This window comes from Camellia sinensis, unplaced genomic scaffold, assembly GCF_055761805.1.
Source record: "Camellia sinensis isolate YWXY unplaced genomic scaffold, ASM5576180v1 Unanchor6, whole genome shotgun sequence".
Lineage (NCBI taxonomy): Eukaryota > Viridiplantae > Streptophyta > Magnoliopsida > Ericales > Theaceae > Camellia > Camellia sinensis.
This window is the reverse complement of record NW_028129474.1, coordinates 4728203-4743006: the sequence shown is the minus strand read 5'-3', so window position 1 is coordinate 4743006 and position 14804 is coordinate 4728203.

Below are 14804 nucleotides of genomic sequence, written 5' to 3'. Positions count from 1 at the left end.
TTATGCCCTAATGCAGCGGAAATGGCAAGTAAATCGCATAACTACATATTTGCCATCATGCAAGAGGGTCGGGGTAAGTGTCTGAGTGTTTAAACCCTAATGCATGAGAAATGGCGATTAAACCCCATAATTACATATCTGCCCTCTTGCAAGAGGGTCCGAATAAGTGTCCGAGTGTTTAAACCCTAATGCATGAGAAATGGCAAGTAAATGCCATAATTACATACCTGGCATCATGCAAGAAGGTCCGAATAAGTGTCCGAGTGTTTAAGCCCTAATGCATGAGAAATGACAACTAAACACCATAATTACATATCTGCCATCATGCAAGAAGGACAGAATAAGTGTCCGTGTGTTTAAACCCTAATGCATGAGAAATGGCAAGTGAACACCATAATTACATATCTGCCATCGCGCAAGAGGGTCCGAATAAGTGTCTGAGTGTTTAAACCCTAATGCATGAGAAATGGCAAATAAACGCCACAATTACATATCTGCCATCATTCAAGAGGGTCCGAATATGTGTCCGGGTGTTTAAACGCTAATGCCTGAGAAATGGCAAGTAAACACCATAATTACCTATTTGCCATCATACAAGAGGGCCGAAACAAGTGTCCAAGTGTTTAAACCCTAATACATGAGAAATGGCAAGTAAACACCATAATTACATATTTGCCATTATGCAGGAGGGTCCGAATAAGTATCTGAGTGTTTAAACCCTAATGCAAGAGAAATGATAAATAAACACCATAATTACATATCTGCCATCAGGCATGAGGGTCCGAATAAGTGTCCGAGTGTTAAAGCCCAAATGCATGAAAAATGGCAAGTAAAAACCATAATTACATATTTGCCATCACGTAAGCGGGTTTGAATTAGTGTCCAAGTGTTTAAACCCTAACGCATGAGAAATGGCAAATAAACACCATAATTACATATCTGCCATCATGCAAGAGGGTCCGAATAAGTGTCCGAGTGTTTAAACCTAATGCATGATAAATGGTAAGTAAACACCATAATTAAATGTCTGCCATCATGCAAGAGGGTCGAAATAAGTGTCCGAGTGTTTAAACCCTAATGCATGAGAAATGGCAAGTAAACACCATAATTACATATCTGCAATCATGCAAGGGGTCCGAATAAGTGTCCCAGTATATAAACCGTAATGCATGAGAAATGACAAATAAACACCATAATTACATATCTGCCATCATGCAAGAGGGTCCGAATAAGTGTCCGAGTGTTTAAACCCTAATACATGAGAAATGGAAAGTGAACACCACAATTACATATCTGCGATCATGCAAGAGGGTCCGAATAAGTGTCCGAGTGTTTAAACCCTAATGCATGAGAAATGGCAAACAAACGCCATAATTACATATCTGCCATCATGCAAGACGGTCTGAATAAATGTCTGAGTTTTTAATCCCTAATGCATGAGAAATGGCAAGTAAAAACCATAATGGCATATCTGCCACCATGCAATAGGGTCCTAACAAGTGTCCGAGTGTTTAAACCCTATTGCATAAGAAATGGCAAATAGACACCATAATTACATATCTGCTATCGTGCAAGAGGGTCCGAACAAGTGTCCCAGGGTTTAAGCCCTAATGCATGAGAAATGACAAGTAAACACCATAATTACATATCTGCCATCATTCAAGCGGGTCCGAATAAGTGTCCGAGTGTTTAAGCCCTAATGCATGAGAAATGGCAAGCAAACAACATAATTACATTTCTGTCATAACGCAAGAGGGTCCAAATAAGTGTCCGAGTGTTTAAGCCCTAATGCATTAGAAATGGCAAGTAAACACCATAATTACATATCTGCCATCATGCATGAGGGTCGGAATAAGTGTCTGAGTGTTAAAACCCTAATGCATGAGAAATGGCAAATAAAAACCATAATTACATATCTGCCATCATGCAAGAGGGTCCGAATAAGTGTCCGAGTGTTTAAACCCTAATGCATGAGAAATGGCAAATAAACACCATAATTACATATCTGCCATCATGCAAGAGGGTTCGAACCAGTGTCCGAGTGTTTAAACCCTAATGCATGAGAAATGGCAAATAAACGCCATAATTACATATCTACCATCATGCAAGAGGGTCTGAATATGTGTCCGAGTGTTTAAACGCTAATGCATGAGAAATCGCAAGTAAACACCATAATTACCTATCTACCATCATACAAGAGGGTCCAAATAAGTGTCCGAGTGTTTAAATCCTAATGCATGAGAAATGGCAAGTAAACACCATAATTACAAATTTGCCACTATGCAGGAGGGTCCGAATAAGTATCTGAGTTTTTAAACCCTAAAGCAAGAGAAATGATAAATAAACACCATAACTACATATCTGCCATCAGGCATGAGGGTCCGAATAAGTGTCCTAGTGTTAAAGCCCAAATGCATGAGAAATGGCAAGCAAACAACATGATTACGTATTTTCCATCACGTAAGCGGGTCTGAATTAGTGTCCAAGTGTTTAAACCCTAACGCATGAGAAATGGCGAATAAACACCACAATTACATATCTGCCATCATGCAAGAGGGTCCGAATAAGTGTTCGAGTGTTTAAACCTAATTCATGATAAATGGTAAGTAAACACCATAATTAAATGTCTGCCATCATGCAAGAGGGTCGAAATAAGTGTCCGAGTGTTTAAACCCTAATGCATGAGAAATGGCAAGTAAACACCATAATTACATATCTGCAATCATGCAAGGGGTCCGAATAAGTGTCCCAGTATGTAAACCGTAATGCATGAGAAATGACAAATAAACACCATAATTACATATCTGCCATCATGCAAGAGGGTCCGAATAAGTGTCCGAGTGTTTAAACCCTAATACATGAGAAATGGCAAGTAAACACCACAATTGCATATCTGCCATCATGCAAGAGGGTCCGAATAAGTGTCCGAGTGTTTAAACCCTAATGCATGAGAAATGGCAAGCAAACAACATGATTACGTATTGCCATCATGCAAGAGGGTCCACATAAGTGTCCGAGTGTTTAAACCCTAATGCATGAGAAATGGCAAGTAAACACCATAATTACATATTTGCCATTATGCAGGAGGGTCCGAATAAGTATCTGAGTGTTTAAACCCTAATGCAAGAGAAACGATAAATAAACACCATAATTACATATCAGCCATCAGGCATGAGGGTCCGAATAAGTGTCCGAGTGTTAAAGCCCAAATGCATGAAAAATGGCAAGTAAAAACAATATTACATATTTGCCATCACGTAAGCGGGTCTGAATTAGTGTCCAAGTGTTTAAACCCTAACGCATGAGAAATGGCAAATAAACACCACAATTACATATCTGCCATCATGCAAGAGGGTCCAAATAAGTGTCCGAGTGTTTAAACCTAATTCATGATAAATGGTAAGTAAACACCATAATTAAATGCCTGCCATCATGCAAGAGGTTCGAAATAAGTGTCCGAGTGTTTAAACCCTAATGCATGAGAAATGGCAAGTAAACACCATAATTACATATCTGCAATCATGCAAGGGGTCCGAATAAGTGTCCCAGTATGTAAACCGTAATGCATGAGAAATGACAAATAAACACCATAATTACATATCTGCCATCATGCAAGAGGGTCCGACTAAGTGTCCGGGTGTTTAAACCCGAATACATGAGAAATTGCAAGTAAACACCACAATTACATATCTGCCATCATGCAAGAGGGTCCGAATAAGTGTCCGAGTGTTTAAACCCTAATGCATGAGAAACGGCGAACAAACGCCATAATTACATATCTGCCATCATGCAAGAGGGTCCTAATAAGTGTCCGGGTGTTTAAACCCTATTGAATAAGAAATGGCAAATAGACACCATAATTACATATCTGCCATCATGCAAGAGGGTCCGAACAAGTGTCCCAGGGTTTAAGCCCTAATGCATGAGAAATGACAAGTAAACACCATAATTACATATCTGCCATCATTCAAGCGGGTCTGAATAAGTGTCCGAGTGTTTAAGCCCTAATGCATGAGAAATGGCAAGCAAACAACATAATTACATATCTGTCATAATGCAAGAGGGTCCAAATAAGGGTCCGAGTGTTTAAGCCCTAATGCATGAGAAACGGCAAGTAAACACCATAATTACATATCTACCATCATGCATGAGGGTCGGAATAAGTGTCCGAGTGTTAAAACCCTAATGCATGAGAAATGGCAAATAAAAACCATAATTACATATCTGCCATCATGCAAGAGGGTCCGAATAAGTGTCCGAGTGTTTAAACCCTAATGCATGAGAAATGGCAAGCAAACAACATGATTACGTATCTGCCATCATGCAAGAGGGTCCAAATAAGTGTCCGAGTGTTTAAACCCTAAGGCATGAGAAATGGCAAGTAAACACCATAATTACATATCTGCCATCATGCATGAGTGTCCGAATAAGTGTCCGAGTGTTTAAGCCCTAATCCATCAGAAATGCAAGTAAACACCATAATTGCATATCTGCCATCATGTAAGAGGGTCCGAATAAGTGTCCGAGTGTTTAAGCCCTAATGCATGAGAAATGGCAAGTAGACACCATAATTGCATATCTGTCGTCATGCAAGAGGGTCCAAATAAGTGTCCGAGTGTTTAAACCGTAATGCATGGGAAATGGCAAATAGACACCATAATTACATATCTACCATCATGCAAGAGGGTCCGAATATGTGTCCGAGGGTTTAGGCCCTAATGCATGAGAAATGACAAGTAAACACCATAATTACATATCTGTCATTATTCAAAAGGGTCCGAATAAGTGTCCGAGTGTTTAAGCCCTAATGCAGCGGAAATGGCAAGTAAATCGCATAACTACATATTTGCCAACATGCAAGAGGGTCGGAGTAAGTGTCCGAGTGTTTAAACCCTAATGCATGAGAAATGGCGATTAAACCCCATAATTACATATCTGCCCTTTTGCAAGAGGGTCCGAATAAGTGTCCGAGTGTTTAAACCCTAATGCGTGAGAAATGGCAAGTAAATGCCATAATTACATACCTGGCATCATGCAAGAAGGTCCGAATAAGTGTCTGAGTGTTTAAGCCTTAATGCATGAGAAATGACAACTAAACACCATAATTACATATCTGCCATCATGCAAGAAGGACAGAATAAGTGTCCGTGTGTTTAAACCCTAATGCATGAGAAATGGCAAGTGAACACCATAATTACATATCTGCCATCATGCAAGGGGGTCCGAATAAGTGTCTCAGTACTTAAACCCTAATGCATGAGAAATGGGAAATAAATGCCATAATTACATATCTGCCATCGCGCAAGAGGGTCCGAATAAGTGTCCGAGTGTTTAAACCGTAATGCATGAGAAATGGCAAACAGACACTACAATTACATATCTGCCATCATGCAAGAGGGTCCGAATAAGTGTCCGAGGGTTTAAGCCCTAATGCATGAGAAATGACAAGTAAACACCATAATTACATATCTGTCATCATTCAAGAGGGCCTGAATAAGTGTCCGAGTGTTTAAGCCCTAATGCAGCGGAAATGGCAAGTAAATCGCATAACTACATATCTGCCATCATGCAAGATGGTCGGAGTAAGTGTCCGAGTGTTTAAACCCTAATGCATGAGAAATGGCTATTAAACACCATAATTACATATCTGCCATCTTGCAAGAGGGTCCGAATAAGTGTCCGAGTGTTTAAACCCTAATGCATGAGAAATGGCAAGTAAACGCCATAATTACATACCTGGCATCATGCAAGAAGGTCCAAATAAGTGTCCGAGTGTTTAAGCCCTAATGCATGAGAAATGACAACTAAACACCATAATTACATATCTGCCATCATGCAAGAAGGACGGAATAAGTCTCCAAGTGTTTAAACCCTAATGCCTGAGAAATGGCAAGTGAACACCATAATTACATATCTGCCATCATGCAAGGGGTTTCGAATAAGTGTCTTAGTACTTAAACCCTAATGCATGGGAAATGGGAAATAAACGGCATAATTACATATCTGCCATCCTGCAAGAGGGTCCGAATATGTGTCCGAGTGTTTAAACCGTAATGCATGAGAAATGGCAAATAGACACCATAATTACATATCTGCCATCATCAAAGAGGGTCTGAATAAGTGTCCGAGGGTTTAAGCCCTAATGCATGAGAAATGACAAGTAAACACGATAATTACATATCTATCGTCGTTCAAGAGGGTCCGAATAAGTGTCCGAGTGTTTAAGCCCTAATGCAGCGGAAATGGCAAGTAAATCGCATAACTACATATCTGCCATCATGCGAGAGGGTCGGAGTAAGTGTCCGAGCGTTTAAACCCTAATGCATGAGAAATGGCGATTAAACACCATAATTACATATCTGCCCTCATGCAAGAGGGTCCGAATAAGTGTCCGAGTGTTTAAACGCTAATGCATGAGAAATGGCAAGTAAACGCCATAATTACATACCTGGCATCATGCAAGAGGGTCCGAATACGTGTCCGAGTGTTTTAGCCCTAATGCATGAGAAATGACAACTAAACACCATAATTACATATCTGCCATCATGCAAGAAGGACGGAATAAGTGTCTGAGTGTTTAAATCCTATTGCATCAGAAATGGCAAGTGAACACCATAATTACATATCTGCCATCATGCAAAGGGGTCCGAATAAGTGTCCCAGTACTTAAACCCTAATGCATGAGAAATGGGAAATAAACGCCATTATTACATATCTGTCACCAGGCAAGAGGGTCTGAACAAGTGTCCGAGTGTTTAAACACTAATGCATGAGAAATGGCAAGTAAACACCATAATTACATATTTGCCATCATGAAGGATGGTCCGAATAAGTGTCTGAGTGTTTAACCCCTAATGCATTAGAAATGATAAATAAACACCATAATTACAAATCTGCCATCATGCATGAGGGTACGAATAAGTGTTCGAGTGTTAAAGCCCTAATGCATGAAAAATGGCAAGTAAAAACCATAATTACGTATTTCTCATCACGTAAGCGGGTCTGAATAAGTTTCCGAGTGTTTAAACCCTAACGCATGAGAAATGGCAAATAAACACCATAATTACATATCTGCCACCATGCAAGAGGGTCCGAATAAGTGTCCGAGCGTTTAAACCCTAATGCATGAGAAATGATAAGTAAACACCATAATTACGCATCTGCCATCATGCAAAAGGGTCGGAATAAGTGTCCGGGTCCGAATAAGTGTCCGAGTGTTTAAGCCCTAACGCATGAGAAATGGCAAGTAAACACCATAATTACATATCTGCCATCATGTAAGGGGTCCGAATAAGTGTTCCAGTATTTAAACCTCATGCATGAGAAATGACAAATAAACACCATAATTACATATCTGCCATCATGCAAGAGGGTCCGAATAAGTGTCCGAATGTTTAAACACTAATGCATGAGAAATGGCAAGTAAACGCCATAATTACATATCTGCCATCATGCAAGAGGGTCCGAATAAGTGTGCGAGTGTTTAAACCCTAATGCATGAGAAATGGCAAACAAATACCATAATTACATATCTGCCATCATACAAGAGGGTCCGCATAAATGTCCGAGTGTTGATGCCCTAATGCATGAGACATGGCAAACAAAAACCATAATTGCATATCTGCCGTCATGCAAGAGGGTCCGAATAAGTGTCTAAGTGTTTAAACCCTAATGCATGAGAAATGACAAATAGACACCATAATTACATATCAGCCATCATGCTAGAGGGTCCGAATAAGTGTCCGAGTGTTTAAGCTTTAATGCATGAGAAATGACAAGTAAACACCATAATTACATATCTGCCATCATGCAAGAGGGTCCGAATAAGTTTCCGTGTGTTTAAACCCTAATGCATGGGAAATGGCAAGTAAACACCATAACTACATATCTGCCATCATGCAAGAGGGTCCAAATAAGTGTCCGAGTGTTTAAACCGTAATGCATGGGAAATGGAAAATAAACACCATACGTACATATGTGCCATCTTGCAAGAGGGTCCAAATAAATGTCCGAGTGTTTAAATCCTAATGCCTGAGAAATGGCAAATAAACACCGTAATTACATATCCGCCATCATGCAAGAGGGTCCAAATAAGTGTCCGAGTGTTTATGCCCTAATGCAAGAGAAAAGGCAAGTAAACACCATAATTACATATCTGCCATCATGCGAGATGGTCCGAATAAGTGTCCGAGTGTTTAAACACTAATGCATGAGAAATGTCAAATAAACACCATAATTACATATCTGCCATCATGCAAGAGGGTCCGAATAAGTGTCCGAGTGGTTAAGCGCTAATGCATGAGAAATGCCAAGCAAACAATATAATTACCTATCTGCTTTCAGGCAAGAGGGTCCAAATAAATGTCCGAGTGTTTAAACCCAAATGCATGAGAAATGGCAGGTAAACACCATAATTACATATCTGCCATCACGCATGAGGGTCGGAATAAGTGTCCGTGTGTTTAAACCCTAATGCATGAGAAATGGCAAATTGTAGACACCCCATTTTTGACCGACCTTAAGACTCAGACGTCACCGATTGAGCGCTTGGTGATGTTGTATATCGTGCTCGTTCAGAGGTTTCGGAGTCTTGGCCCCGAGCTTTGCCTCCGGACTTCCGGACTCTGTCATGCTTTGCTCGGTTTGTGAACCAGGCTTTGTTTTCTCTGTTTCTTTACCGAAGGGAGGGAGAGGTCTCGTACATCATCTCTCAGTTTCCGTAGGCTACGTTTTGTGGTCGTAGGCCATTTTGCCCCTTTAGAGTCCGGTTTTTGGTCTTTCGGAGCCGTTGGTCGTGTGCCTCAGTTCGGGACCGCTTAACCATTTCTATTTGCTCCGATTTCCGGCGTGCATCCTATTTTATCCCTTTTGAGGGACACTGTGGTCCGAGAGACCAACTTCGTGGTCGAACACCACTCCCGGTGCCCAACGGTCAGTTTTCGGGGCCTCGGACTGCGCGTTTCGGCCCCCGAACCTTCGTTTTGCATCGGTTTGGGCTCATTTTTGGTGGAGACCTTATTTTCACTGTTAGAAAGCTTGTAGGAGGGTGGGAGGCCAGTAATTTTGATGAAAAGCCAACTTCTTTTTGGTCAAAAGTGGTTCAGCATGAATCCGGGAAGGGGAAAAATCTGCGCGGCTTCACCGAAACGGGCGTAACTCTTTTCACAAGAGGAATTAAGATATGAGGAAACCACCATTGGAAAGTTTACTTCCGGGGCTTCATTTTGCACTCAAGAATCTCCCAAGTCCAAGTCCGGGGGGGAGAGATGTGGTTGGTTGAAGTCCGCTTGGACCGAATCTGCGCGGCTTCACAGAAAAGGGCATAACTTTTTAATGCAAGGTTTGCGCCATTGGAAAGCTAACTTCTGGGGCTTCATCCTAGGGGGTGGCCGGCCACTTTTTTCCCTTTGACCTAGCCGGCCGGCCACTTACCTGGTGGATGACTTTTTTTCCCCTTTTAAACTGGCCGGCCATTTTTGCCCCTGTGAGTGCATTCCAGCCATGTATTTGTTTTTACACTTCACCCATGTCCAAGGGTTTTGGCATTTTTTGGAGGGAAACTTGATCCATTTTCCCCCCACTTTTTCCCCCCTTTTTTCCCCCATTCTTGCCTATTTAACAGATGCTCCGGCTGCTGGTTTGGGGTTGAAAAATTTCCCTAAGAGCCTCTTGCATTATATCCCTCCATCCCTCTCATTTCCTTCAAAAAACCTTCAAACCCTACACCATTTTACACTACACCACCAAGCCTCACACCACCACTTCCATTTCCAGCAGCTTGGAGGTCTTTTCAGAGGCTAGGAGGCAGTAAATTTGGTCCAAGAAGTTGCTAAAGGTTGGTCTACAAGGGTGAGTACCATTTCCCCCTTTTTTGAGCTTATTTTTTGCAACATTTCTTAGCCATACATTATTGCTGTTTTGAGCTCCAGCCATAACTGAAAGTAGTGTTATTTTGAGCTCTATTTCATGTTTCATTAAGGGACTTTTGTCATTTGAGGTCCATATCTTGCACTTGCTTCAATATCCTCCTTGAATGCCATTTTCTTGCATGATATTTTTAGCCTATGTGTGATCTGTTTTGGAGCATGATGTAATCTGTAAGTAGGCTTATTTTGAGCCCCTCTTCAACATTGAAGAAGGGCTCATCACTGTTTGGGACTTCCATGTACCACTTGTCTTTATATCCATCTTTGGTCCCCATTTTTGCATGACATGGCAGCCTATTATGCTTCCATTTTTGGACGATTTTCAGATCTAGAAAAGGTCTTATTTTGGCCATCTCTTCATGTTTAATTGAGGGTCCTTCACTGTTTGAGGCACCCTTCCTATACTTTGTGTTGTGTCTCTCTTTTAATCCTTATTTTTGCATGATTTATTAGCCTATTTTGCTTCCGTTTTTGGTCATTTTACAGAGCGAGAAAAGTTCTTATTTTGGCCCATTCTTCATGTTTCATTAAGGGCCTTTCATGATTTGAGGCATCTTTTATACACTTCATGTTATATCTCTCTTTTGGACCTCATTTTGCATAGCATTTTTGACATATTTGCATACTGTTTTGGGTCCGACCCTCAACTGTAAAATGCCTTATTTGTGGTCCCTCATCAGTATTGTAGAAGAGTCTTTTTCTGTTTGGACTTTGCATCTACCACTTCCATCTTTGGCCATCTTTTGGCTCATTTCTTGCATGAAAGCTTAGCCATACCTATGTTTGTTTTTGGGCTATTTTCAGAACTGTAAAAGATCATGTTTTGGGCCCCTCTTCAACTTTGTTGAAGGGCCCTAATCTGTTTGAGGAGAGCAGCTGTGAGTTGCTTCTTAATCTCATGTTTAGGGCCATTTCTTGCATGCTAGTTTTGCCCTGTTTTTGTTTGCTGTTTGGCCATGCTTTGAACTGTAAAAGTGCTTATTTTGGGGCTGCCTTTCTTCTGTGTATTCATTTCATGTCCATATTGTTCATGTTTGGTATAGCTATAGGCCATTTCGGGTGCCAAAATTCATGTTTCGGGACTATTCCATGCATCGGGTGTACTCTCGTCTTATTTCGGGGCTGTTTTCCCCCACATTACAGTGCTGAAATTCCATTAGCATGTTTGCATATCATTTTAGCCATATTGCATTGCATATGCCATGGCCTCGGTTTGCGTGCCCGTGTGCACGCGTTTCGAGGCACTTCATTTTCATCCATCGGCCTCTTGTGTGAGTGTGGCTGAGGCTCTCTCATGTTAGTATAAGTCCATCTTGCATTCTACATGCCATTTTAGCCATATTGCATTGCGTATGCCATTCCCTCGGTTTGCGTGCCCGTGTGCACGCGTTTCGAGGCACTTCACTTTCATCCATCGGCCTCTTGTGTGAGTGTGGCTGAGGCTCTCTCATGTTAGTATAAGTCCATGTTGCACTCTATATGCTATTTTAGCCATATTGCATTGCGTATGCCATTGCCTCAATTTGCGTGCCCGTGTGCACGCGTTTCGAGGCACTTCACTTTCATCCATCGCCCTCTTGCGTGAGTGTGGCTGAGGCTCTCTCATGTTAGTATAAGTCCATGTTGCATTCTATATGCCATTTTAGCCATATTGCGTTGCATATGCCATTGCCTCGGTTTGCGTACCCGTGTGCACGCGTTTTGAGGCACTTCACTTTCATCCATCGGCCTCTTGTGTGAGTGTGGCTGAGGCTCTCTCATGTTAGTATAAGTCCATGTTGCATTCTATATGCCATTTCAGCCATATTGCATTGCGTATGCCATTGCCTCGGTTTGCGTGCCCTTGTGCACGCGTTTCGAGGCACTTCATTTTCATCCATCGGCCTCTTATGTGAGTGTAGCTGAGGCTCTCTCATGTTAGTATAAGTCCATGTTGCATTCTATATGCCATTTTAGCCATATTGCATTGCGTATGCCATTGCTTCGATTTGCGTGCCCGTGTGCACGCATTTCGAGGCATCTCATTTTCACAGCATAGTGCATACTAGGTTGTACCTTAGATCGCATTCATGCGTTTCTTCAGTTTGCGTGCCCGTGTGCACGCATTACGAGGCATCTCATTTTCACAGCATTGTGCAAGATAGGCTGTATCTTAGTTGCATTCATACATGTCGTGCATATTGCATTGTGTTCGGAATAGGAGTTAGCCCGGGCACGGGAAACGGGGTGCGTTTCGTACTCCGAGTGACGGAACGCGTCTCAATTCCCCAGTCACCGACACTCCAGATTATCCATGATGGAGTTAGGTTTTAGCTGTGTTTTCATGTGCATTCATCCTATATTTAATTGTGCATTTCGACTCCTCGGCCATCATGCCTCGGTATGCGTGATTGGTGGCACGAGGATCGAGGCATGCATATATCTGTGAAAATACATTGCTATGCCCCTTTCCTGCTCTCTGTTGCAGCAAAATGAAGAATCAACAACTTTTCGGAGCTCGGCACGCTTTCCAAGAATAACTGCTAAACAGAGGCTAATTGGGGCATCCCGGTGGATTTCCGCGCAAGACAACCCGGACATGCATCATCCATCAGAAGCAAGGCAGTCCCTGGCTTGCATGCCAGTTTTATTTATTTTCTTAGTTAATTTGTTAATTAATTAGGAATTTGTACATTATTTGGACTGTATTATTTGGACTGTAATATTCTTTTATTCGGGACTGTATTATTTATTCGGACCCTCTGCGCGAGGGCACAACTGTAATAAGTGTGCGTGAGTGTGATGTATGTCTTCCAACCCTACGTCTTTCTTCCCTTTTATTTACCCGCTTATGATGGTTAGATTAGGGCATATTTTAATTAGCATACAGTATGACAGCATGTTTGCATCATTCATCTGTTTTGCATGCACCAGGCTCGGCGCATCATACTAACTGCATTGTATTTCAATTTCAAAGTTGAATACGTGTTAGCTGTAGCATTCCATATGCCATGTTTAGAGTAGCCGAGCCTGCTATAGTTACATTTTTGCATGTGTTGCATTAGGCATTTCTGTATACTTAGGATTCATGCATGATTTCTAATGAGTTTCTGTTTTGGCTTGGAGTACTCGGTGAGTTTTATGCTTTAGCATCCTTGCATGCGTGTGAGTGACTGCCATGAATAGCATGCTCACCATGAGGCTAATTGCTTATATGATATAACTACCTGAATGCCTGTGGGTGAAGGTTGGGTTGTTTGGATTGGGACAATTCATCAAATATTTGTTTTAAGCCCACTAGATAGTGGAAAAACCATCTTTTCTAAGCCCACCCGAGGGTGGCAAAATCTGCATTTTAAGCCTACTTGCGAGTAGCAAACCATCTTTCAAAAACAAACATGAAATGTTTTGTTCCAATTCAGGCGACCCAGTCTATACTTGTATGTTGTGCGCATCACATAGTAACCTAAGCTAATAACCAGAATAAGAACACACAATGTTTTCAAAAATAGATATCATGGTTAGTAGAGGCCGATCTTTGATCGGGCGAGCGGGGGTGCTCACGAAGTGACCTTCCCCAATCGTACCCAAGTTCCCGGGCCGAGGCAACTTTGGTGATGACGGACACGTAGCCATTGGCACCGAGTCAGGGTTTCCTAAATTTCCCAATAAAAAACATTTAGGTGGCGACTCTGTATCTGGCAAAGCAGTCCATGTTTGGCACTTCTTTCAAAAAAAATCTATTTTTCTCAAAACGATTTGCCGGATTTGGACTCTCTGGTTCAGACTTAGAACCGTGACCCAAATCGAGTCCGAGCTGTAGCGAGGTCCCCCGCGGGCTGGTTACACAAATAGACACCATAATTACATATCTGCCATCATGCAAGAGGGTCCGAATAGGTGTCCGAGTGCTTAAACCCAAATGCAAGAGAAATGGCAAACAAACACCATAATTACATATCTGCCATCATGAAAGAGGGTCCGAATAAGTGTCCGAGTGTTTAAGCCCTAATGCATGAGAAATGGCAAGCAAACAACATAATTACATATCTGTCATCATGCATGAGGGTCGAAATAAGTGTTCGAGTGTTTAAACCCTAACGCATGAGAAATGGCAAATAAACACCATAATTGCATATCTGCCATCATGCAAGAGGGTCCGAATAAGTGTCCAAGTGGTTAAACCCAAGTGCATGAGAAATGGCAAACAAACACAATAATTACATATCTGCCGTCATGCAAGAGGGTCCGAATAAGTGTCCGAGTGTTTAGGCCCTAATGCATGAGAAATGGCAAGTAAACACCATAATTGCATATCTGCCATCATGCAAGAGGGTCCGAATGAGTGTCCGAGTGTTTAAGCCCTAATGCATGAGAAATGGCAAGTAAAAACCATAATGGCATATCTGCCACCATGCAATAGGGTCCTAATAAGTGTCCGAGTGTTTAAACCCTATTGCATAGGAAATGGAAAATAGACACCATAATTACATATATGCCATCATGCAAGAGGGTCCGAACAAGTGTCCTAGGGTTTAAGCCCTAATGCATGAGAAATGACAAGTAAACACCATAATTACATATCTGCCATCATTCAAGCGGGTAAGAATAAGTGTTCGAGTGTTTAAGCCCTAATGCATGAGAAATGGCAAGCAAACAACATAATTACATATCTGTCATAATGCAAGAGGGTCCAAATAAGTGTCCGAGTGTTTAAGCCCTAATGCATGAGAAATGGCAAGTAAACACCATAATGGCATATCTGCCACCATGCAATAGGGCCCTAATAAGTGTCCGAGTGTTTAAACCCTATTGCATAGGAAATGGAAAATAGACACCATAATTACATATCTGCCATCATGCAAGAGGGTCCGAACAAGTGTCCTAGGGTTTAAGCCC